Source organism: Eschrichtius robustus, chromosome 21, assembly GCF_028021215.1.
Source record: "Eschrichtius robustus isolate mEscRob2 chromosome 21, mEscRob2.pri, whole genome shotgun sequence".
Taxonomy (NCBI): Eukaryota; Metazoa; Chordata; class Mammalia; order Artiodactyla; family Eschrichtiidae; genus Eschrichtius; species Eschrichtius robustus.
Genome location: NC_090844.1, coordinates 19,252,091 through 19,279,766, shown reverse-complemented (window position 1 = coordinate 19,279,766; position 27,676 = coordinate 19,252,091).

The following is a 27,676-nucleotide window of genomic DNA, read 5'->3' as shown; positions in this document are numbered from 1 at the left end:
AAAATAATGGTCACCCTTGCATATGCTTATTAATTATTTGTATGTTTCTTATTGTGAAATGTCTCTTCAAATCTTTTGCCAGTTTTGTAAATGGATTTTTGTCTTATGAGTTGTAGGAGTTCTTTTTATATTATGGATACAAGTCTGAAATCCATATCAGATACGTGTGTTTAAATATTTCTTCCCATCCATACCTTGCCTTTACATTTTATTAATGGTGTCTTTCAAAGAGAATAATTTCTAATTTGGTAAGGTCAAATTTATTATTTTTTTATGGTTTGTGTCCTAAGAAATTATTGTCTACTCCAAAGTTGTAAAAACTTACTTCTGTTTTCTTCTAGAATTTTTTTATAATTTTAGTTTTTATAATAATCCTATCTATGCCTTATTTTGAGTTAATTTTTAGATATGCTATGAAACTTACGGTCAAGGCTCATAGTTTTTCCATATGGATATCTAATTGTTTCAGCATCATTTACTGAAAAGTTTATCATTTCCTTATTTAATTTGATCATTCTTAAAAATCAATTAATAGTATACATGTGGGTTATTTCTAGACTCTGTTCTACTGATCTATATTTTATTCTTGCACAAATAGTACACCTCTTGCTTTTTTTTAGATTTCTATTCAACCTTAAAATAATTTTTTCTTTTTTCTAAGTTATTCGTATTTTTAAGTAAATTTTATAATCCATTTATTAATTTATACATTACAGCTTACTGGGATTTTAACTGAGATTGCATTGAATCAATGGATGTATTTGGGGAAATTAACATCTTAACAGTATTGAGTCTCCAGTCCAAGAAACTGGTATATCTCCACTTATTTATCTTTAATTATCTCAGTGATATTTTACAGTTATCTGGGTAGACGTCTTGCCTGTATTTTGTTAAATTTATCTTCAAATATTTCATGTTTCATATTACTGTAGATATTCTGCCAATATAGCCTATAACTGGAACTGTTAATGCCTGATAACACAGGGTAAGCAGAGTCTCCTAAGGGCATTAGAAACAACCCAAAGTCTTTCCTCCTGATCTTTTCATGCACAAAGGAAATGGAGCCTAGAAACCTGCTTTGAGCTGAACAAAGACTAGATGGAAATGCTTATCTTGTCAAAGTGAGGCCTTAACACTAAGACATACATTAAACAAAATAAAACAGGTTTTAGGGTTGAAAAATATGCTAAAAGTGTCAGGATTTACAAACCCAAGGAGATAAAGACTTAAGTAGAAGTCATTTTGACTTCTGCTTGTAAGAAGATTTTCTGCCAAATAGCAAGGCTATTTTTTGCAAAAATCAATATAAGAAGATAAATAGATGAGTTAGTCCTCAAAAGTGCTATACTTATTTAGAAAATAAGGGCTAACCTTTACTACACCTACTGATAGAACATCAGTAGCAGTTCAAGGAAGGCACATATTGCCAGGAAAGATCATTCACAAAAGGAGCTGGATTCAGGAGAAAGAAGAGGGAGACAGAGAATACAAATGCCCAGTGCCAAGAGAAAAAAAAGGAATTGTACACCTCCACTCTCTAATTTTATACTCCCGAGTATTATTACCACATACACTTCATATTCAGTTTTTATACAGCCAGACCCTTCCGTTTAGCACCTTGTTCACGTGTCACAACTTCTCAAGACGATGTTCACTGTCTTCTCCACAAGTAGAATTAAATTTGCGGTGTAATCCACAGTCTCTCTTAAAAAAAAAAAAAAAAATCCTGTCATCCTCAGACTATTTCTGTATGACTCTGTCCCCTCTGTAATCTCATTCAGGCCATGCACTCAGTAGTGTTAGGAGAAATGGTAAATATCTTCAGCTATAGACATTTCCCCAGAGGGAGAACATACATGTTTTCATTCAAACTCCACATCAACACAGAAAGGGAAGTATTACGGTGAAACTGAGCACATGAAGGTCTAGAGAGGTTAAATATTTTGCCAGAATAACATAGTTTGTTGGTGGTAGAATTAGGATTTGAATCCACTTCTGACTACAAAACTGTGTTCTTGCTTTGTCTTCTGTTTCCCTATATAAATTTTCTTTTTTGGTGGAGGGAGGGAGATGTTATGGAAAATGGAGGCTGCAACACATATATTTCTGACCTTATTTTCTTTCTATTTCTGTGTAGCAACCAAAATAGGCATACTGATGGAGGCTTAAGGATATTTCTGGGACTGTTCCCTCCAGGAAAGAATAGTTGTTAGGCATTTTCTGGTGAGAAGCAGACAAAGAACAGAACAGAAATTTACCCTTTCTAAAGCCTTTGGCCAAGACCAGATCTCATGATACCTAAGAGGGTTAACAGAGCTGTTCATGTATATCTAATTTAAAAGAGTTAAAAGGAACTTTTGTCCTTAAAGAAGGTATGGCATGGATTTACTTCAAGTTCCTTTGCTTATAACTTAGAAGACACATAAAGAGAGAAGCAAATATTTCCCAGTTTTGCCAACATGTATATTTTAAAAGGGAAATATATCATGATTTTTTTCAGTTTTGGAGAAGTTATTTGGTCCCATAAGCAGCAAATGTAAAGTCTCATATAAAATGCATACAAGCCTAAGGCTGAGATGCATCCAGCAAAACCGATCCGACAAAAATTTCTCCCGCATTGAGCTTCTGTACAGGGTGGTTCCTGCAATTTTTATATTTTGAAAATTTCCTCATATTTCACACATACATCTGCAATCCCAACTTTCAAGGAAGCAGCGTCGGAACTTTTCTGAAAATACTCTCGAAGGAAGCTTTTGAAGATGAAAATAAAAAAGTTGTTTTGATGTTACAGCTGGGAGTCAGCAGGGTAGCAATTTATGACCTTAAGTCATTCAGGAGCCCCTTAAGAGATACAGGGACAAACTGGTGACACCATCACACACTCTGGGAGGGACTGTGTGACCTGGGGAGAGCCAGGTGTCAGGGAACCTCAAGTAGGCACATCGTCACTGTGGTCAGACACATAGCTAGAAGAGCCCTTCGACAAAGTCTAAGTGCAAATCTCTTATTTTTCAGATGTGGAAACGAAGCCCAGAGGGATTAAGTTTATTTGACCTTGGGTCATACAATGAGTTAGTGGTCCAGTGTTACTTCACACCTCTTCCTCAGTTAATGACTATCCAACATTTTAAAGAATTGAAGAGCAAAGCTGGTTTCCTTTCACTAGTCAAGAAGCAGCACAAAGTCTTTAAAAATGAATAATTTCCTGCATTGCGTAAAAAGAAATTATTTTCATATTCATAGGTATATTTTCTTTCAGACAGATAAAACTTTGAACTAAAGAAAAAAGAAACAACTAATAATATGACTAATAAATGATGAATAATGATTTAGAATGAACAAAACAGGTCTTTCCTTCTGGGGATAATAAAACTTACTCCCAAGGAGAGGTCCCTGGCAATTGGCTTGTTAACACTGCTTCAAGTTTTCATGGTTTTATGAAATTAAAATTATTGACTAAAAAATAGAAAAATTAGGTGGTGGTGTGATGAATTGGGATTGACATATATACACTAATATGTATAAAATGGTTAACTAATAAGAACCTGCTGTGTAAAAAAATAAATAAAATAAAATTCGAAAATTCAAAAAAAAAAAAAGAGAAAGAAATTACCACATATTAAATCCTTAGTGATTGCTCAAGAAAAGCTGAAATCTTGAGTGTTACATCTATTAATGCCAAGGTTGGGTTTTTTCCATGGGAACACTGGGTGCTAAAATCAACAGGGATTTTCAGCTTAAGATGGCAGACTAGGAAACATATTTACTTTCTGTTCCTCCTGAAACCATATTTAAATAAAAGTGTAGAAATACCAAAATTAATAAACCAATAAAAGCCAAGAGACTGTGGAAGTCATCAACACAGAAAGATTTCAACACATTTCGAGAAGGCAAACAATGAAATCCTCCAAGCGATGAATAAAATAATTAAGAAAAGACTACCCTAAGTAGGGTCTGCTAAGCCAGTCTACCCTTAGGTCTACCCTAAGCCAGTCAGCTTTTGCTGAGCTCTGGTTATAGTAAAGGGCAGAGGAAAGAAGAGGGGCTGAAAACAAGGAGACAAAAGTTATTTTAGGAAAAAAAGTTCATTTAATGAGCTCTAGGGAACACTCAGCCTGCTGCCATCCTAACTCATGAATTACAGTGGATTGTTGGTAAGCAAGACAAGAAAACAGGGAACAAACAAAACAAACAAAAATCAAGGGATTATTTCTTACTGAACTCTTCTCAAATGAGATCAAGGAATTACGGTGAAATGCCACAGCTGCAAATCATTTCTGCTCCTGGAGAGGTTAGAAAGGGCTTATAATATTTACCCTTTTTTTTCAGACAGAATTTAGGTCTGAGCAAAACCTTTTGTGTCCTCCAATCTCAAAGTTTATTGGGGATGGAAGTCAAATTTGCTTTGACATACCATAAAAAGACTCTCATGAGCAGAGGGTCAAACTAATTTTGTAATATATGAATTATGCCCAGTGCTATTTTAAATAGATTTTAAACTAAAATATATAAATAATTTTTTACTGATCTATATGATTCTGGGTTCTGAAACTTCTACATGTCACACGCCTGATACATAACACACAATGTCAGCCCCAGGAGAGAGAAACACTCCAATGAAGCAAGCCAAAGAAACAAGATTCAAACAAGGTAAAGTGATGTGTAGACCAGGAATTTTCAGTTCTTTCCTGTCATGCTGAAGCTTCCAGCTCCTGAATAACAACACGTTTCCCTTGTCCTAGACACCCAAGAGTATGTCTCCTCTCTTGGGCATAAGAATCTCTAGAGTTACATATGTGTAGTAAAGAGTGGACCCAGCTGGCATACTCACAATGACCAAATTGTGTTGATCATACTTTAAACTAATACATTGCTCCACGATGAAGTTGCAGTAAATGATATATTTGCTTTCTAGACATGAATGAGATGCCTTACTGGATATACTCCAGGAAGGGCAGAGAAACTGGCTTCTAATCCATATGGAATAATTCACTGGTGAATTCCTTTCAGGATAGCCCGTGATTTATCTAGAATATAATCTTTACATATCTGGATTCTTCAAACTAGACCAAAGGGAAAATCTGGGCTGCAAGACTCAGTTAGAAATGTGGGATGGTGCTATGCTGACAGCTGGCGGTCCCTGACCTGTATCTTCTGAGACTAGAACCCAGTGTGGTGGATGACCAGTTCATGAGTTGAACAAAAGAAGACCTCCTACAGGGCAGTGTGTGTGTTCATTACAGGTACGGCACTTAGGGCTAAGTACCATAAGGACTACAAGAAAGAAAAAAAAAAAGGAACACATGAAGCGTATATGATAAGGAGGCACCACAGTCCAGAGCACGAGCTCTGGAATCACACAGGCTTGGTGCGAGCCCCGGCTAAGCCACTACCATCTGTATACCCTGAAGAACAGTCGAAGGTTGAAATGTTGTTTTACCAAATTTTGAAAAAGAAGTGAAGAAAGAACCTATCTGCCAGGAAGGGACATCATGGGGTGCGGCATCCAATCGGGTCAGGGCTCTGCATCCCCTGCTCAGAAACCGGCTTTTACACGCGCCAAAAAGGCAGGATCCCATCCAGCAGACCAGGTACTCCCATCTGCGGATTCTTCCCTTGGTGAATAGGAGGGACTCGCCAAAGAAGCCCGTGCTGTCTGCTCGTAATTCCACGATGTTCTGCCGCTCAAGAACCATCAAGATTCCTCCACCGGGACGCAGATTTACCCTCCTGCGTTCACCACCTGAGCGGGCAGTCAAGATTAGGAAGCCGGTACCGTCCAGTCACCTCCCATTTCCTTGCCCAAAGCAGAGCGAGGTGAAGGTCCAAGAAGAGCCCCGAAGAGGCATGGCAAAGATGGAGGATCACACAGAGACCGAAGGAGAGGACGATCGGAAGAGGGGCCACTGTAGCAATGGGGATATACCATTGACATCCAGGCCCCAGGAGGCCAGTGGAGTCCTCACTTCCCTCAAGTGCGATCTTGAGCCTCTGGACCTCCTTCCCGAGCACCCAGAAGACAACTTGAGTGAGAACGCCCAGATGTCTCCAGTGAGCTCCTCCTCAGAAAGCCATGTCATCTGCTCAGATGGGGATGCTGGAGAGGTCCTGCCTCCTTGGAAGCCTGAATCCCATGCCACGGTGTTCTCTGCCCCAACCCCATGCTGCTCCCTGCTGCCGGAGAGGCCAACAAAAGAAGTGCTGGGTGAAGACCACAGGCCCAGCTCACCAGGCTCACTGATGTCTGGGAAGGAGCTGCAGCGTGAAAAGTCTTCACACATCCCATCAAGAAGCTCCTCTTGCCGGTATCTACCAGCAGTAGGCCCTGCAAGCGGAAGGTTCCCCTGCCGCTTTTTCTGCCGCTGCCGGGGCTGAGGTCATCTCCGCCACTGACATTGGATGGGGGTGAGCTGCCCCCTCCTCCTAAGCTTCCGTGCTTAGCTCTTGCCAAAAGCCCAGGCAACTTGGAGAAGAACACTGAGTGTCAGTGGAACAAGATCCTGAATAATATAAGGAAGGTCAAGGAAGACTGCAGTGCCCCTCAGCCTGCCCCTTCTCTCTCCCCTCCTGCCTCAGAGACTGCAGGCCCCTGCCCCCGGCCACTCACACTTTGGAGGTCCCTGCTACTACCACCGACTTGGCCGACCTGTATTCCAGGTCCCCCATCCTGTCTGTCCCTCCACCTTCCCCGACACCTAGTATTGATCAGGAAACAAGATACACGATGCTTACTTTGTCTTACTTCTGACCCCCCCACACCTCCTAGCATCCCAGCTTTCTCCTTCCAGCCACCGTCCCGTGAAGAGGAACCCCCAACGCCCATCTGTGTAGATTCTACCCCTCCTTTATACTTGCCTACCCCTCTTCCAGCCCCTACCATCAATCCCCCTATTTTAACTGGGCAGCCCATGACTTCTACGGCAGTCCCTTCCACCAGCATGGTCACGGCATCTGGAAGTTTGACCTTCCAGCCTACTGTAGATCCTGATGTCACGGACATGGACACTACTCCCCCTTCCCAAGCTGTCATTTTCCGTTCTGCCCCTGTGTTCCCCAGCCCCCCATTTACGGCTTCAGCCATCATCAGTGCTTCAGCAGGCGGCACCTCTGACACCGAAGCCATGGACACCACACCTCCTTCCCAGGCTGTCATTTTCCAGTCTGCCCCTGTCTCCAGGCAGAACCAATAGCCATTTCACATGGCTGTTCCTAGTTCTGGGAACACACCACCCAGTGACAGCAATGCCTCAGCCCATGCCTCGACTCATTTACCTGCAACGTCGGCCAACAGACCAACACTTCAAGCTTCTCTTGGACCCAGGTCTCCTGTCTCAGGCCACATTTGGGGCCAACGATGGGCAGAGGCCTAACGGTTATTTTCTATTGGGAAACCCAGCAGCCCCAGCACAAGATAAAGTCCTAACCTCTCCTGCGGCCCAGCCACCAAGAGTCAGCACAGCGCAGTCAGGATTGCCGGGTTCCCTATTTGTCACCGCCATCAACACGCAGCCGGCCTTTGGCGACAACGCAGGTATTCTCCCCAGGGCTGTGTCCATTGCTACTGGCTTTGGAGTTGCCAACAGGATGCCCAGTACTGGGGACAGTAGCTCGCTCTTTGCCAACACCACACCGGGCCCAATGTTCCCGGGACCTGCAGCCCCGACGGCTGGTGGGAGCCTTGGAGTCCGTGTGTCAGCCCCAGGCCTCGCTCATTCAGAGGCATCCAGACCACTTAACTCTGGGGCAGGACTAAGTGGGGCACCCAGCACCACTTCTGTTCCTGCTTTGGGCCAGACAACCTGCCATCTACCTGACCACAGCAAGGCTGCTGCAGTAGGAGGGGCAGGCACCATCCCAGCATTTGGGAACAGACCTGATTCCCCCTTAAATCCAAATACCTGGGGCCTACCTGGGCTGAATACAGGTGGTCTGGTGATGGCAGGAGACAACACCATCCTCACGATGGGAGGCCCTCGTGTTTCGACTTTCTGTCACTGCACCCAGGGCCCATCTGGATGTAGAAAATCTACGTTTAAAAGTTCCATCACCAAGGAGAAGAAATCTGTGTCAAGGGGCATGTCAGTTTCCACCTTCCATCAGAGCACACCACATCTGTTGGAGTTGCAAGTGTGGGTACCACCCGTGGGTTTCAACACACTTCTAGTTCTACCTTATTTCCAAACACAAGGGGCCCACCTGCCCACAATCCAGGTGGTGGTTGTCTAGGAGGGAGGAACATCATTCCCATGATTGGAGGACCTGGTATTCCCGCTTACAACTGGGACTCACCTGGTCAATACACAGGTGGTGTGGATGTAGGGAACAGCGTCTCACTGGTGCCGGGAGGCCCTGTGTCAATAACTGCCATCAGGGGGCTTCCCTGGTGGAGCAGTGGTTGAGAATCTGCCTGCCAATGCAGGGGACACGGGTTCGAGCCCTGGTCTGGGAAGATCCCACATGCCGCGGAGCAACTGGGCACGTGAGCCACAATTACTGAGCCTGCGCGTCTGGAGCCTGTGATCCGCAACAAGAGAGGCCTGCGCACCGCGATGAAGAGTGGCCGCCGCTCGCCACAACTAGAGAAAGCCCTCGCACAGAAACGAAGACCCAACACAGCCATAAATAAATAAGTAAATAACTGCCATCAGACTTGGAACCCATCTGTGCAGAGAACGGGGGGGAGCGACGGGGGACAGCACCACACCTGCTGTGACTGGATATACTTCTGGTGCCGCATTCATACGAAGCACCTGGGGCCCCCCGGCCAAAACCCAGGTGGTGCCATGGGGGATAGCAGCATCCATATTTAGAGAGGAACCTCCACTCTCAGTAAGAACACTGGGGCCCCCAGGTCAGGACACCCCTCTGGCTCAGAGGAGCCGGCATTGTGTTTGCAGGCTCCTGGTCAGGGCAGCTGTGCCTGTGCTCATGGGAGTCTGGCAGCCTCATAACCTGCCCAGGGCTTCAGAGGAGCCATCAGCTAATTCCTTTCTTGTATGAAGAAACTCAACAAATCTTATTCTGCAAACTGTGTAACCATGAATGGACTTTGCCTCACTGGAAAGCGGCTCAGCCCCTTTAAGTGAAACTTAACCTGCTCTCTTCCTACAGCAAGCCGGAGGACCACACCTCAGGGGTGTGAGAGAGAGAGAGACAGAGAGACAGAGAGACAGAGAGACAGAGAGAGAGAGAGAGAGAGGGAGGGAGGGAGAGTGTGAGTGTGTGTGTGTGTGTGTGTGTGTGTGTGCGTGCGTGCGTGCGCGCGCGCGCGTGCTGGAGGGTGAGGAGCATATGAGCCCAGTTCAGAACTACACCAGACTTGAGAAGTCCCAGTTAGGAGAGCGGAAGAGAGCTGCATGTATCGTCCACTGTGCCATCCCTGGCTCGGCTGTTAACTTGGCGGACCCAAGCTCCCGGCCAGTTTTCCCTAGACTTGGAGTTGGCAGGATGCCCACTGCTGTTTTCAGATGCTTCCTCTCCCCCTGGGCCTCTGCCTCAATGGGCCCTTCTCTTTCCCAGCTTTATGTACATATATATATGTCAGTAAAACCTTGCTCGTATTAAAAAAAAGAAAATATTTTAATGACAATGCTCTTATAAAATGACAGAAAACGTAAAATAAATGTCACGGGGATGTAATGTACAACTTGGCAAATATAGTCAATAATACTGTATTAACTTTATAAGGTGAAAGACGGTCACTAGACTTATTGTGCTATGTTGCAATGTATACAAATGTTGAATTACTATGTTGTACACCTGAACTAATACAATATGTCAATTATACCTCAATTAAAAAAATCAATGGGGGTGGAGTTGAGGAGGAAAATATTCTCTCTTTGCTAATTTTAATTTTAGGAACAAAAAATTAAGAAGTTTGCATACAAATAATAGAGAATAGAGTAACTCATAATTTGAGTAGTCATGAGGCATGATATAAAACCATGTGTTGTTTTCCCCCCAAAAATAAATAAATAAAAAATTTTAAAAACCAAAAAATAAAATGGTAGAAAATATATGGGAAAGTGTCAGACATGAATAAAACAAAAGTCAACATAAGCTTTACTTTTCTCTTATTGCCTTAAGTTGACTTTCGGTATTAGAAACATAGCACCTCAGTTCTTCCGAATTTGTCACTACAAATTACATTAAAAACAAAGTAAGTTAGTCATTTAAGTAGCACAGAATCATCTTCTAATAAAATAATATTGAGAAAAAAATTGAGAAAACACAGATGGGTAGCAGGTAAAGGTAGGGTTTTACTTGTACTGATTGTTGAATACTCCCATTTATAAATTTTGTTTTACTAGAAAGAGTAAAATTCAATATAATTATAAAGTAATCTACTATTTTATGAATGATTATAGAAAAATAATTAGATTTTTTTTTTACTTCTTCAAATCACGACGTTTTTATAAAGCCTCAATACAAATGTCAAAAGCAACTAGTATAAAATTGAGACAACCGCTGTCTTATCATCTATATTTGCTTTTAACTGTTAACCATATTTGCATACATTACATATAAGCATTGATTCATTTACCCATTCCACATTTATTTTATTTAGAATATACAACATACTAATTACTTTGCTAGACACTGAAAAGAGAAGACAAAAGTGATCATGAAATACTGGGTGTGTGAAAGCAGTAGTCAAAGCAGAGAAGTCACCTAGCATTTACAATAACTTGTGAGTATTATTATGTACTTCGTTATATACCGTAGCAGAGAGATACATGAGAGTATATGGATTGTCATCTAAATTGGACTTGATTTCAGGGAGGGCCTCCTGAGAGTTGACATTTGAGCCTTTAATGATTTTGAAGATGGTGAATATTGCCCTATACTAACCTGAGTATTATAATGCTGTGGTGTATGTGGGAACTCCAAATTGACCAATTTCTCATTAATTTCTCCTCTGTCTTTTCCAACTTGTAGGGACTTGTCAGTGGATTGCAAAACCCAAATCTTGCCTATATTTTTTTCACTTACCCTTGGCATTGTTTTAATTACATATAATATTTCTAAGATTTACTAGGAACATTGGTTAGTTGTAAAAATTAAAATAGTCAAATCTATCAAACTGTACACAACAAAGGGAATTGGCAGTAATTATTAAAGGTACACAGTGAAGCAAGACAGTGTTTTGAAAGGGCATTATCTTATATTAACAATATCTCAGCCTAAAGTACATTCAAACCAACAAATGTTGCAAGAGACTTAAGCTGTATCTAAAATCTCTAATTGGACTTCCCTGGTGGTCCAGTGGGTAAGACTCCATGATCCCAATACAGGAGGCCTGGGTTCAATCCCTGGTCAGGGAACTAGATCCCACATGCATGCCGCAACTAAGAAGTCCACATGCCGCAACTCTGAGCCCGCACACGGCAACTAAAAGATCCCACATGCCATAATTAAGACCCGGCACAGCGGAAATAAATAAATACATAAATATTAAAAATAAGATAAAATTTCTAATTGGATAGGTCCTATTTGCTGCCATTCTTTCTAAAAATCCTCTTCTAATTATATACAGTCATTAAGAATGTCATGCTGAGTTATTATTTTCCTCTTTAACATTTTTTTCTGATAAATTTCACACCCTGAAAGCTAGAATGCTATAACTATGGTTTGTTATTTTCAAGTGCTAAATTTCTTAGGTTTAACACCATTAGCCTTCCATTATTTAGGTATTTATTTTCAAGATATTCTTCTAGCTACTCAGGAGACTACTGTAGTTCTAGGTACAAGTGGTAAAATCAATTTTTTTTTTTAATCAGGAAAATAGATAGGTAGATGATAGAGCGATCGATCAATCTATGTTGTGTTCAAATACATTAACCTGCAGGAAAGGAAACAGGCATATGAATCTCTGTACATTTACAAACTATTTTTCACTACAATATTGTTACCATGCAAGTAAATAAATTAGAGTCTGAAATGAGAATGTAGAGAGCAGATGAAACAAACTTTGAGCCCAAATAGATATAATTACTTTGTCTCTTCTTTTGGATTCCTACCCATTATAGATGTTAACATATCAATTTAAATTATTACTTTGCATTTATTAAGCACCTGCTGTGTTAAGAATCTCCTTTGACTTACAGTAGTTAAGACCTCTACCAGGAGTACATAGCTCCCCCAAGAACAATCTTCCAGCTTCAGGAGCCTCCTCAGTGGACCCCCTGTTTATATCCCTGAAGACACCTCACAAGGTAACTTCAGCAAAAGCTAAGAGAACCACTTGGAAGGTGAATGGTCGGGGTTTGCTGTGTTTTTTGTTAGGCACTTTCTCAAACATTAGCACACAGTGGAACTGTTAAAATGTAGGTTGTTGGACTTCCACCCCCAGAGTTTCTAATTCCAGATGTCTGGGGCCCAAGAATTTGCATTTCTTGCCCGGTCCCAGAGAATGACGACGCTGTTGGTCCAGGGACCACACTGTGACAACCGCAGTGCTGGGAGATGGGCAGGACCCAGGCTTGCTCACTTTCTGATACGTTTTACCCCATCTTCAAAGTTTTCCTCATCTCTACCCAAGCCCCACTCCCCATCCATCCCCACATCTACTCCCATATAATCTACCTCTCAAGGTAACTAAGCATCTTTCTTCAGGACCTTATAGGTTTTACCAACATAGAAAAATTTTTTTTTTAATTTTTTATTATTATTTTTTTCAACATAGGAGAATTTGATACTCAGTTTCCAATTTTGTATATTCATATTACTTATGCACTTTCTCTCCCTAAGGAGAAAAATGATTTACTGAAGAAATGGAGTTTACTGCTTAACAGTAAGCAAGCTGATTAAAACTAAACTAATTGATTTCTGGAATGTCGAAAGACAAAGTAGCAGTTGAGCCTGAAACAGCAGTTGCAGAAGGCAGCACTCACTCAGTGGAAAGCCACAGCAGCTGAAGCAGCTTTTTTCAAACACTTAAGTGCTTTCCTCTTTCATATAACTCATTCATTCAGCTGTGTTAATGATACTCTCAAAAATGTCAACATGGTCATTCTGTATGTATCTATAAACTAGCTCTTCTGAAGAGACGAAATTAAATTTCAACCTCTAATAGCGTAAAACCGGCACCACCTGATAGCTCGCTGTATATGAAATACACAGTCTCATTCTCTTCCGGAATCCTGGAGGGTGTGGCAACAGATACTGCGGAGGATGGAGTGACAGCCTTTCTCTGCACTCAGTCTGACTCTTGAATTGAAGTGCATTTATAATTCGGGCTCCTACTATGCAGGCTTTGTATTCACTGCTCTGACACAGCTTCCTGACCAGGGTGACCATGTAATTAATGTCTGTATTAGTTTTCTACTGCTGCCTATTGGGGGCTGAATGTTTGTGCCCCCAAAATTCCCATGCTGAAGCCCTAACCCCCAATGTGATGGTATTTGGAGATGGGAGCTGTGGGACATAACTAGGTTTAGGGGGGATCATGAGGGTGGGGTCTTCATGATGGGATTACTGTCCTTATGAGAAGAGAAAGAGACCCCAGATCCACTCTCTCCTTCATGAGAGGACACAGTGAGAAGATGGCTGTCTGCAAGCCAGAAGAGAATTCTCACCAAGAAATAAATCTGCCAGACTTGATCTTGGACATGTGAGAAATAAAAGTCTGTTAAGACACCTAGTCTATGGTATTTTTTATACCAGCCCAAGCTAATATACTGCCCTAAAAATTTACTACACACTTAGTAGCTTAGACAAACTTATTTTACCTTACAGTTCTGTAGATCAGAAATATGGCATAGGTCTCATCAGGCTAAAATCAAATGTGTCATCAGGCTGCATTCCTATTTGGAGCTTCTAGGGGGAGATAGACTTCCTTGCTCATTTGGGTTATTGGCAGAATTCAGTTCCTCAAGGTTGTCAGGCTGAGGGCCCCCTCTCCTTGCTGGCTGTGAGCAGAGGCCTGTTCCCAGCATCTCGAGGCCACCCACATTCCTTGGCTCTTGTTCCTGTCCCCCATCTTCAAAGCCAGCAAAGATGGTCCAAGTCCTTCTCATGCTTGGAATCTTCCTTTCTTTTCTGCCACATCTCTCTGACTCACTCAAGAAAGATTCTCTGCTTTCAAGGATGCACTAGTTGGGTCCACCTAGCTAAACCAGGTTAATCTCTGCCTCTCAAGGTCTATACTCTTTGTCACATCTGCAAAATCCCTTTGTCATGTAAGATAACATACAAGTTACAGGAATGAGAGCATGGACATCTTTGGGGGGACGTTATTCTGCCTATCACAATGTTCAAACAAGATCACCTTTGAGAATGAAAGGGAGCAGTATTAATAATTATGTCACAATAATAGGGGTAAACCAGGACACATGGCCAACAAATTCATGGCACTAAGAGTTAAGAGAAGGGGTCTGAAGTAAAGCGTGTTCGTATGTTTAGGGGGTAGTATTTATATGTGGAAGTAAATGAGTTGAGCTGTGTTACCAGGATATTATCTAATTAATTGAGATAAATATTTTCATAATGCCTTCTGTGGGACAGAGGATGAGGGCCGGGGTGCTAAAGAGATGAGTAAGAACACAATTGTGCCATCAAGAAGCTTCCAGCTAATTTCCCATAGATGTATTTATGAATGTCCACCCTGACTCTCAAACGTGCTCTGGGTCCATGTGATTTTGTTGGGATGGATGAGCATTTGATTGCAGAGGAAGGGCATTGTTTGTGGATGAAGAGCAAGTTCTCCTTGACCATGAAGGCACATGGAGTGAAGGATGATGAGAATCTATTCTCCAACCCTTAGGCTGGCAAACCACGACCAATGGGTATAACTAAAAAAAGATAAAATGAATGTCTTATTTAGAACATTCCTCTAATTAAGAAGTAGACTACCGGGGACTCTGCTTTAATTAACCACAGAGTACCACATTAACCTTTTCACATGTTGTTATAAAGTTGAAGCTCTACTCCCTTAGGTAGAATTTCTTCAAATGCATTCTGCTATCCTTAGGCATATGCAGATTGAAAAAGAAATTAAATATCAAGATACTATTTCGATTAAAAGGTAATTATAAACCTCAAATTATGCATGTATTCATACATGATTGTATAATGATTTACAATGAAGCAATTACTTTGAGACATTCATTGCCCTAGTTAGAAATGCTTGCATATTTTATAAGAATTAATGTTTTATATTTACTTACATTTGAATCATTATACTGTAAGATGAGATTTTTTTGGCTTGGTAATCTTAACGTTATTAATTTATCATAAGTTTATATGAATATGGCTATGATTCTCGAGTTACATATGTACTATCTTAATATTCTTGTAATCATCTGGTATTTTATGCATTATTTGAAATAATACTTCTCCATAAACTGATAAAGTTTATATTAAATTTTGGTATTGTTTCTAGACAAATATATTTAGAAATGTTCATACTTAAGAGGTATATACAAAATAATAAATGACAATGTACTTTCACACTTATCACTAAACAGAAAATTGAACATTGTGAAGTGCTTTAAGATGTTTATAATTTAAGAGATTAAAGTAATATTGACTTCTATTTTGAATTTACATTATTTTTGGTAGAGGTATGAAATTTAATTTCCTTAATTGTGACATAATCACGTGAAAGTGGTTAATGCTAAACTTTAAAGAGAACTATGAAAAAAATGAATTTTATTACAGGAAAAGTATGATGAAGCGAAGACAGAAAAATTTGTTTGTAAAAACAAAGACATTAAGCTAAATGTGTAGATCAACCCTGAAAATGATGTGACTGATATTCACGAACAAACATTTTCAGAAGAAACCAAAAATCAAGAGAGGAACAGTCTGTCAAAACAGCTTTCACTTTATAAAGATTAGAAATACAAATGCTGAGTTCTATTATCATTTTCTATTACATGCACATCATTGAATATTCCTATGATTGTTTTTCAGGTTGTTAAAATTTCAAGAAATATATTTACCACAAAATACGTATTTATGAGAGAATATGTTTATGTAATGAATGTAATCGTGAAGAAATTAATTTTTTAATCTGGTGTTAAGTACCACAAACAGCAAACTGTATTTGGAATGAACTTGCAGGTGGCGTGTCATGGGGGATGGGAGCTGAATAGGTTGTGGGAAAGCAGTTGAGGGGTATGGATGTCCCAGGTGACAGCCTGGGAAGAGAAGATAAATGCCATCGGCTGATGATACAACACTGGAAAAGTCTGGGTCCCCAGAATTTTTCAGAGCAAAGGTCTGATAAAGAAAAGTATTCAAAATAGAGTTTCAACTTTATAAAAATTGGGAAAAAAAAATAGTCTTTTAGTGTAGTTGAGCAGATGCAAATATGGGTAAGACATGATCTTTGTCTTTCTAATAAGTAAGTAAGGGGATCATAAACATATTATAACATGACAAGTACTCTATGACACGGAAGTACAAAATGGTGTGGTATTATGGGACGGAACGTGTAGATAACAACTAAGCCTGTATAGAACCGTGGCTTCACAGAGGTGGTAACTTAAGGTTTAAACTATAATTTAAGGAGTTCATCAAGTGTAGAATAAGGACAAAAATACTACAGGCAGAGAGAAAACCCGGAGTAGAAGCACAGAGGCTCATAGGTGCATGCAGGGGCCTGACACAGGATGGCAAAAGACAATCAGATACACAACTGGACGCAGTTATAAAGGTGTTGTCAGTCACAGCTTCTGCTTTGGACTTTACTCTGTAGTGATGTAAAAACATCAAGGGTGCTTTTGCAGGGTATGTGTATATATCTGAAGGTTCAGGATAGACTGGAAAGGGAAGAGATTTGCAGAGAGGGTAGCCTGTTAGAAGGGTTCTGCGATGCTCTACATGAGAGGTAGGGAGGGATCGACAGAGAACAGACACAGCTGGTGTGGTAAGAAGAGAAAGGCGGAGAAAAATGGCGGAGATATAATTCAGAGGTTTAATGTTGCTAACTGAAATAGACCATACGTGAATGATAGCAAGTTTGGAGATAAATTGGAAAAGAGATCAGAAGTCCTGAGTTTTCTTTTAGACATGATGAATTTGAATTACCGATGGGACTTTCCATTAGATGTATTCAGCCAGCAGTAGAATATCTGAATCTTGCCCTCAGAAGAGAGGTCAGTGAAAGATACAGATCTGGGCATGTAGAAACTGAACCTACGAGAATGGGATGAGATTACCCAGGGTAGACATAAACATGGAGAGCTGTTTATGGGTGAAGAGCTGTGAAAGGAGTTAGAAATAAGTTATCAGAAAAGTAAGAGGAGAGCCAGGAGAGGTCAATGCTTCTTGTCTGTGATCATTCTTGCAATCGATGCAAGAATCCCGTGCTATGGTACGGTCGCAAATAATACCACATATTAATGCATCCTCTCCTTAATGACACAGGATTTCCTTGGATATTGGTTGGGGATTAGCAGGATTGGCAGTCATTTTCCTTTGAGAATGGAGTTGTTGATTAAAAACAAACTAATCCAATGTTCCTCCCCTTGAAGTAGAAAATCTCCACTGAAGAATAGCAGAGATACACGAAAAAGGTGTAGTACTTCTGCATAACTGACCTTTGAACAACATGGGTTTAAACTGCACAAGTCCACTCATGCACGGATTTTTTTCAATAAATCTAAAGTTGGCCACCTGTAACCCTGAATTTTGCATCCGCGGATTCAGAGGGCTGAGTATGAAACTTGAGCATCCGCAAATTTTGGTATCTGTGGTGGGTCCTGAAACCAATCCCCTGTGGATAGGATGGATGAGAGATTACTATACTCCCTTCCTCCACCCCCATCATTAATCTCAAATGCCTGCTGCATCTTACCTTCTAGTGCATCTTCTTTCACTGTGATCTCGTCCCAGTTCACCTTCTGTGAAAGTTTTAATAATTTCTGGGTACTCATGTGTATGGTCAGGCTACCCAAGATGGCTGCCCTCTTGCTCTCTGTACATCCCCCTGCTGGGTCAGGGCCTGCTTCACCTACACCTTACTCACATAACTGACCTTCCTACATACTTGCCCCTGGGCCCAGCTAATGATTGCTCTAACTTTAGATCAGAACATCTCTTCCATGATAGCTTATCAAGGGGTTGTGAGGGGCGTGCACCTCTGCTGGTTTGCCTGGTAACCAATGAGCCAATTTGATGTCAACTCCCCCTAAACTGATAACCTCCTCCTCTCCCTAGAAGCAAAGACTGCCACCGTGTCCTGCCTGCAGCCTGCTGCACACGGTGGGGTGTTGCTCCAGAACCCTGCTTCAGATGCGTTTGATCTCCCTATGCATTAAACCATTGATGTCTCTGTTGCTGACTCTGGGCTCTTTCCTTGGTCTCGAGGATGGGCAAGTACAGGGCTCGCAGGCCTGGGGGGTGCAGCCCAACACCATGGCAGAGACTATCTCCTCTATTCACCACCAGCGATGGGGTTCTCTCCAGAATCACCAGCTGGGTGGGGTGATCCAGCTCTCAAATTCTATGTGAGGGTCGTCTTTCTCAGACCAATTCTGCCACCAGCTCTCCTAGGTTGGGGTCATTAGAAAGAAAATTAAGGCTTAGGGATCAGTTTCTCAGAAGTTTATTAGGGAGAGCGCTCTCATTCAATACTAGTGGAAGGGAAGGAGGGGAAGCCAAGTCGGGAAGAGGGAGATGTTGGCCTACAATGCAGTCTTGATAGAGACCTCAGCAAACCCCGTGGGGAGCTCTGAACCTGGGATGATCCCCACATCGACCAGTTAGTAGATGGAGGCTCCAATGAGAAGGGATTGTATTTTTGGGCAGTGCATTAATTTGCTAGGGCTGCCATACAAAATACAATAGATGGAGTGGATTAAACAACAAAAAATTGTTTTATCACAGTTCTGGAGGCTAGAAGTCCAAGATCAAAATATTGGCCAGTTTGGTTTCTTCTGAGGCCTCCCTCTCTCCTTGGCTTGCAGATGTCTATTTTCATGTGGCCCTTCCTTCGTGCATGTGCATCCCTGGGGTCTCTATGTGTGTCCAAATTTCCTCTTCTTATAAGGACACCAGTCATATTGGATTAGGGCTCACCCATATAACCTCATTTAAGCTTAATTATCTTTTTAAAGGCCTTATCTCCAAATAAAGTCACATTCTGAGGTATAGGGGGTTAGGGCTTCAACAAAGGAATTGGGAGGGGACACAATTTTTCTTATTGCTGTTGCAGGTTTTTTTTTTTAATAAGCATTATCTTTTTGTATAATTGAATACCCTTACTGTTTCCTACAAACAATTTGCTTTAGTTTTTTCCATAAGGTATTTTTTTTTGTCTCTTCCTTTTAAAGTTTTCTTACAGAGTTAAAACCATACATAAGAGCATTTAAACCACTAACATGACACATGCCAATTTCATATGCACCATAACAGGCAGTCTTTAGCTGAAGACTATCTGTTAGTAGTACTCCCAGCACCTGGGCACTAAGTTCATTTTTCCTGAAGGGTGATCTGGGCAGCACATTACAGCATCCACTAAAGGCAAGTACTGACTGTTATAGAATGAATGTTTCTGTCCCCTGCAAATTCTTAAGTTGAATTATAACCCCCAGTTGGATGGTATTAGAAGGTGAGGCCTTTGGGAGGTAATTAGGTCATGAGGGTGAAGCCCTTATAAATGGGATTATTGCCCTTATAAGAAGAAACAAGAGAGAGCTTGCTTGCTTCCTTCTCTCCACCATGTGAGGATACAACGAACAAGAAGATGGCAATCTGCAAACTATGAAGAAAGCCTTTACCAGACCTGACCTTGCTGGAACCCTGATCTTGGACTTCCAGTCTTCAGAACTGCGAGAGATAAATGTATGCTGGTGATGTAATGTTTGTTAAAGCAGCCCAAGAAGACTAAGACACTGACTTCTTCAAACTGTTCATAAGGACTTTTTCTTGTAACATATCTACATAATCCAAATAATGAAAATATTACTCTGCCTAGAGTTCTCTTCCTACACTTCAAATACCAGTTCTCATCAAGCAGCATCAATGTCACTTTCTCTCCTTTATACTCCTTAACATGATATGCTGCACTTGCATATTTTTGCTCCTTGACTTCTCTCTAGACTGTGAATTCCATGAGAACAGAAGCCTTTTTTAGGGTGTTGGCTTTTTTACATCCTTACTTTAAAAATTCTAGCACTGTTTCTGGTGCACAATGGTACTCAATAAAATACTTGTGAGTTAATTCAATGTAGTGCAAGGCCATCTTTCTGCATGTGTATATAATATTTCAGCATTCCCAAAGCCAAGCAATGTGATAACCAACTGTAGGTCCAACTGATAAGAAAATACTTAGAGATAATAATTTAGGCCTTGCTCAGGCACATTTAGGTGGACTTGAGAGTAGTATAACTTTAGACAGCACATTAAAAACAAAAAGTTGCGTCTTCCCTGGTGGCGCAGTGGTTGGGAATCTGCCTGCCAATGCAGGGGACGCGGGTTCGAGCCCTGGTCTGGGAGGATCCCACATGCCCCGGAGCAACTAAGCCCATGAGCCACAATTACTGAGCCTGCGCGTCTGGAGCCTGTGCTCTGCAACGGGAGAGGCCGCGACAGTGAGAGGCCCGCGCACCGCGATGAAGAGTGGCCGCCGCTCGCCACAGCTGGAGAAAGCCCTCGCACAGAAACGAAGACCCAACACAGCCAAAAATTAAATAAATAAATAAATTAAGGAAAAAAAAAAAAAGTTTTCTGGCCCAGATATAGCAGCTCTTAGTTCTGGTTAAGATTACATCATCAGTGATTAATTTATTTGGATTCAGACTTACTTTTTCCAAGAGAAATTTTTAAAAGGCAAATACCATTGGAAGACTAAGGTATTATTAGTCATTCATATTTTTAGATGATTTTGGATGATGATTTCTTCAGGTTGCTCTCCAAAAGACAGCCAGCTGAGAAGTAATTAATGACATATCGAAAAGGTTTGTTTGACGTTAGTGAAGAAATGAAAATAGGGTACTTCGGAGGTGTGTGTATTAGACTGAGTCTCACTCAGCTACAGGAAGAAAGTATGGGGTGATTGAATCTGGGGCAGAAGACACCAAGAAGTAGGAAGAGGTATTAAAAAGAGGAAGGGTAGCTTCTAAAAATGAACTTCAGCTGCTTCAGAATTTTGCCCTGGGCACTCATCATTATTTCTGAATTTTTCAACCCTCATGCAATGCATTCATAAAATATTATCTTTTCCCCACAGAAGGCTATGACACAGCAGGTCGATTCAGGTCAGAAATGAAATACTAATGGAAGAAAACTGGCATGAAATCAGAGAACACAAGATGCTAAAGGTGGTGTTAATAGCTCATTTCACTGGCCTCTGAAAAATGTACTGGAGAATATCGTCCAAGGCCTAGGACCCCAATTCACGGCAATGAGGTCGGCGGCAGTCTCAGAAACAAACAAGCAAACAAGTAAACAAAACCAAGCTGAATATCCCCCAGTTTACAGCAAGGAATTTATGTTCTGATTCTTTCTAGATAGCCTCCAAAATGATCAATGTTTTGGTCCATGATTGAGTATATTTTACTGCTTATGTGATCTTTGAGAAAAGGGCATTAATTTCTGAAGTTAGTAATCTAGCAATTTCATGACCATTTAGTATAATAATAGGAATACCTTGCTTGCTACTAATTTTCAGAGTTAAATTTTATATCTGAAAATAATACCTCTGTGTTGTGATAGGATCATAAAGTAACATCCTTTTTTTACCCTATTACTGATTTTTCATGGATTTTTAAAACATGCCCCCCCAAATTATATCTTCACTCCTAGCTAATACCTTTTTCATTGTTTTCTGTCAACAGTAAAATCAGTAATAATAGATTGGAATTTGGATGCAGAATAAATAAACAATAAATGCAAAATGTGAATGTTAAATTGAACTGTGAATCACAATTGAGTGACCTCATTTTTAAAAAATAAAATAAATTCTTTTCATAACAAGATAATTCACAGCTACTTTTTCTCCAAAAACTAAAGGTAGAGAGAGCCTTTGAAACACAGGGGTGATCCAACTGCATAAATTCAGGAGGAAAAAACATCTATTTTATTCTGCCAGCCTTCCCTAGAGAAAGTAATACAAAAAGCTGGTAAGAACAAGCCTAAGGCATCATTACATACATTCCTTTCCCTTCTGTCCTCAAATTACAGTGCAGCCTGAATTACCTAGGAGTCAACACTTGTAGGTAAAAAAAAAAAAAAAAAAAATTCCTGCAATAATTTCAAGTAAATAAAAGGTAAAATAGTGCTCTTATTAGACGCTTTGTTTCATATAAGTGAAAGAAGACTATTTTGAAATTTTTCAACCAAAGTGATACTTACTACTTATAACATCTCTGGTTGGGGCACGGTTAGAACATTGAGGGACAGAGAATAAACATGAAAAATGCATCATAATTTCATGATGTGTAAAGCAACACTCCCCACGGTTGGGAATTTTAAAAATCATTTAGGTTTATAAAGACAGTGAGGATATAATGAATCAGATAATCATAGAATGTTTGAGGAATGAGATTTAGAAGTGTTTAAATGCAACCGTTCAAATTTTTTTCATCCAATTAAGTATAAATTTTTTAGATAAGGAATTTAAAATCCAAATATTATCCTGCCAAATCATTTGAATCTTGGCTTTGTACTTTATTAAAGTATGCAAGCCAGTAAAGAAGACCGATGTCTCCCACATTTTCTTCATTTACTGAATTAAAAATCTTTTGAAATACCAGGTACTATTTTCTAGTGTCATTAGTACTAATTGTATCTTCTCAAAAAATGAAATCAAAGCTGATCTAGTTTTTAAATTTACTTGTCACCGACTCTGCTTTCCCAACCCTCACACCAGTTCCCAGAGAAAATAAAGTCACACACACTTGTTGATTGAACTTCATATGGAACTAGTCAACGTTATGACATAAGTCAGATGTTATTGCCTCTGCCAGGTTATTCCGAAAAATGTATCTTTTGGTAGTAAATTTAAAGACTCATGAGAAAAATATGAGGATACCTATGGGTATAAATTTTCATGCAGTCTGTATAATAAAATACCTGTTGTTCCTTAGTTCTTGAACAGTTTATACAAGGAGGGCATTTCATTTTAGGACCGTGACAGGAATAACTTAAATAGCACTTGATTCCATGGGAGTGATGTCCACACAATATTAGATGGTGACTAGAAAGTGGCATGTGTGTGTGTTTGTGTCTTTTTTTGCAAAAGTAAGGTGGTAATATTGGCAACAATGTGCCAGGGCCCACGTTTGCTGAATTAGACTTAGTCATGTCTTCACAAAAGCTTTACCTTTTGTCAAATAGCCATGCAGACCCTGGATGCTTAAGAAGAAGTTGATTGTTGAAAAATAACAAACTTATTATTTGTGGCTACAAGTTCACAAATGAACTGACCTCAGCTTCTTTGTAGAGTAGTCTTTGAGAATAAAAATACATTAAATACATGAAAGAAGACACTTCCATGAACACCAGTGAACATTAGCAATACCATGTACTGTCAACGTGACCTTCCAGGCTGATCTTTGGAAAAGCTGTCAATTTCTTATTTTTGGACAGAGATTCCCATGCGATTCAACACCACTTTCTTCTGTTTCTCTCCGTGTCTTTTCTCATGTTAGCTCTTTTCAAACCATTAAGATATTTTAATGTACTGTTGAATAGCATCAATTTCCAAAGCCCACAAAGTCAAAGAAAACACAAGCATGCCTGACTGTGCCTCCCTTGAAAAGACCATCCGTATAAACATTTGGGTTCATAAACTCAGTGAGCTGATCTCATTTCATCTTTTTGGTAGTTTGAACAGTTTTTATGTGGACGAATCTTCTGACAAAGTGTCTCATGAATTTACTTTTTGACAGTTTCAGTAGACTGCACAGGCACTCTTCACCTGAAATGTACTCCTTTCTACATTCCCTTTGCCCATTACAACTTTAAATAGCCCTTTTCCGTTCTCCTCAGAATTGTTTTTACATTTGCTCTGCAGTATCCTTTATTGAAGCACATTGGGATCTTTTGAATTTAATAAGAATTCCCAATATGGAGATTTACCTTTGGAAATAAAATGTTGTGTTTTATTTCCCAGGATTATTTTTTGTAACTTTCTACTTGGATACAATTTCAAATTTACATAAAGGTACGAGAATAGTATAAGAAAATCTCATATATCCTTTACTCAGATTCAACAATTATTTCCATTTTGCACAATTTACTTTGCCATTCTCTCACTCTATTGACCCATATCTATCTGTGATTTTTTTTCTGAGTCAATGGAGAGCAAACTGGAGATGTTGTGCCTATTTACCCTGAAATAATTATGTGTTTCTTAAGAACAAAGACTTTCACATAAGCACACTACAATTCTCAAAATCAGAAATTTGAGCATCGGTACAACAATGTTATTGAATTTACAGTCCATATCCAAATAATCATCAATTGTACCATAAATGACTTTTGTAGCTATTTTTTTTCCATTGAAGAATCCAAACCCGCATCATGTATTGTATATATTTGTCAGATTGTTTTAATTTTCTTTAACCTGTAACAGTTTCCTCAACCTTTATTTTTCTTGACTTTGACATTTGTGAGGAGTGTATGTTAGTTATACTATAGAATGTCCCTAAATTTGGGTTTGTCTGGTGTTTCCTCGTAATGAGATTCAGGGGATGCATTTTGAGCAGGAACACCACAGAATGGAATATCCCTCTTAGGACATCACATCATAAAAAAATGATACTGTTTTTTGCAAGAAGAATGTTTTTTTTAAATAGCACTTTTCTGCCTTTGCCCCTTGTACAGTAAGTGAATAGCCCAGATAGCCAAAAATTAAATGCAATCAACTGCAATCTAGTCCCAAGCCTCCCAAGAAAGAGAAAAAAATTATAGATAGATAGATAAATAGATTAGTCACACAAAACTAAAGGGGATATACTTTTTTCCAACTTCAGAAAACTCCTTCCTTTTAAAATTTTCTATTGGGTTTTAATGCCTATATACTGTTTTATTTTCTTCAACAAATACTCACTGCTTATCTGCTATATGCAGACATTTTTTTTTTTTTCCTGCCTGGCACCAAATTTCTTGAAATTAAATACTTGCTATCCCATGTCTTCATTTTTTTATCCCAAACAATCTTAATTCCACTCACCATGACACTATCAAAATGTCCTCAAAGGGGTCAAAATTTCTTTTAAATTTTTAGTTCAAATGAACATATTTCAATCCTAATTCTGTTTGCCACATGACAACATTTTCTCCCATTTCCCGGTCCTATCATATCACCTTCCTAGATGTCTACAGCCTCACTCCCTCCTGAGTCTCCTCGTCCATTTCTGATGAGTCCTGGTCATTCTTTCCATTTGGCTATTAGCCCTCCAACCATCCCTTGACTCTATTTTTCTTCAAACTCTCCCTGAAAAATCCCTTCACATTTTCTCAAATTAGTATCTTCAATTTTGACTTTACCCTGAAACTCCCAACCTATGTTTACAGGTGCTTTCTGTAAATTTCCACTTTGACATCTTACTACTACCCCCGTGTCATCCCTACCCTTCAGCTCTAACCCTGCTTCACTTCCTGTATTTCCCATTCTGGTCAGTGGTTATCTCCTTGCTTCAGTTCACAACGCTGCTGAGAGCCCCACAAGGGGTTGGCTGTGGCCTCCAATGCAACTGCACCATGGTCCACTTTTCTTTCTGCTGGATCCTGCTGCCCTCAACACTCACAGGTGTTTCTAAGAGCACTCACCAATAAAGCCCTATGTGGAAAATTTTCAGAATCTATTTCTAAGGGAAGCTGATGTATGAGACAACTTCTAATCTGCTTGACTAGGAAGAAATAGAATTTAATGATTTAGCAGAAAACTCTAGAAAAGTGCTTTAGGGAAAGGGAGGGTATTAGCCTCTTAGGGATTGATTGGTGATATTCTGCTGAGCTGCATCCCCACCCAAAGGCACTGAACGAAGTGAAGCTCTACATATACTGTCCTGCCCCGTCCCATCACAGCAAGCAGAATTCTATTCAGGGCCCAGAAGTTTTGCCAGGTGACAATAACACTAGGACCTGAGTTCTGGGGTTCTGAGGCTGTCTTGTTATTTCTACATTTGCTTACTTATCTGTGAGGGTTCTGCTCCACCAGGCACTTAGATAATACGACATTTTATTTTGAAACTTCTAGAAGTAAAAGTATCTCCCCATGTATTTTTGAAATACAGCAATGATTGATAATACTTACATTTAAGTGCTGTAAGACTTAGAGAATGAACTTATGGTTACCAGGGGGGAAGGGCAGTGCGGAGGGATAGACTGGGAGTTTGAGATCAACATGTACACACTGCTATATTTAAAATAGGTAACCAACAAGGACCTACTGTATAGCACAGGGAACTCTGCTCAGTATTCTGTAATAATCTAAATGGGAGAAGAATTTGAAAAAGAATAGGTACATGTATATGTATAAATGAATCACTTTGCTGTACACCTGAAACTAACACAATATTGTTAATCAACTATGCTCCAATAAAAATTTTTTTAAATTGCTGTAATATCATGTTTCATTATAAGCAGATTTAAAAAGCTAAGAATAAACACAGCAAGTGACTTCGAGAAATGAAGAAAGTGGATTAATAACTATTTTTTTGAAGCAGTTATAAAGGGGAACAAAATTATTATTATATCTATCTGCAGTCCTAAATGATGTTGTACAAGAACACATATATTACACTTAGGCACGATGAATTGTTAGAAAGTTAGCCACTTAACTTGTGTGTTTAAAAAATATGGGAGGACTTCCCTGGTGATGCAGTGGTTAAGAATCTGTCTGCCAATGCAGGGGACACGGGTTTGAGCCCTGGTCCGGGAAGATCTCACGTGCCACGGAGTAGCTAAGCCCCTGGGTCACAACTACTGAGCCTGTGCGCCACAACTACTGAAGCCTTTGCACCTAGAGCCCATGCTCCACAACAAGAGAAGCCACCGCAATGAGAAGCCCGCACACCGCAACGAAGAGTAGCCCCCACTCGCCGCAACTAGAGAAAGCCTGCGTGCAGCAATGAAGACCAGATGCAGCCAAAAATAAATAAATAAATAATTTATAAAACAAACAAACAAACAAAAATATCTGGACAGTGAAGTTATTATTCTTTACGTTCCTTGCTTCTATTAAAACAAGTTTCTTGTTTTCACTGAGGCTGAATGAAGTCTATACCCAATCTATATGTTAGGTCTGGTCTTTATCAACTCTATGTCCAGTACAAATAGTGTTACACTTTCTTCTTTTGAAAAATTTAGTAGTTCATATTAGCAATTGATTTTAAATAGCAAATGTATTTTGAATACCTTGTATATGTCAGCCACATAGCAAGCGCAAAGAGTCTATAACTTAAAGTCAGGCATTCTAACCCTAAAGGGGTTAGAACTAAAGTTGTCACAAACCACCTTTCTGGGGACTTCCCTGGTGGTGCAGTGGTTAAGAATCTGCCTGCCAACGCAGGGGGCATGAGTTTGATCCCTGGTCCGGGAAGATCCCACATGCCACAGAGCAAATAAGCCCATGTGCCACAACTAGTGAGCCTGTGTACCACAACTACTGAAGCATACAGGCTCACTAGTTGTGGCACATGTGCCTAGGGCCCATGCTCCGCAACTGTGAAGCCACCGCAACGAGAGGCCCGTGCACCTCAATGAAGAGTAGCCCCTG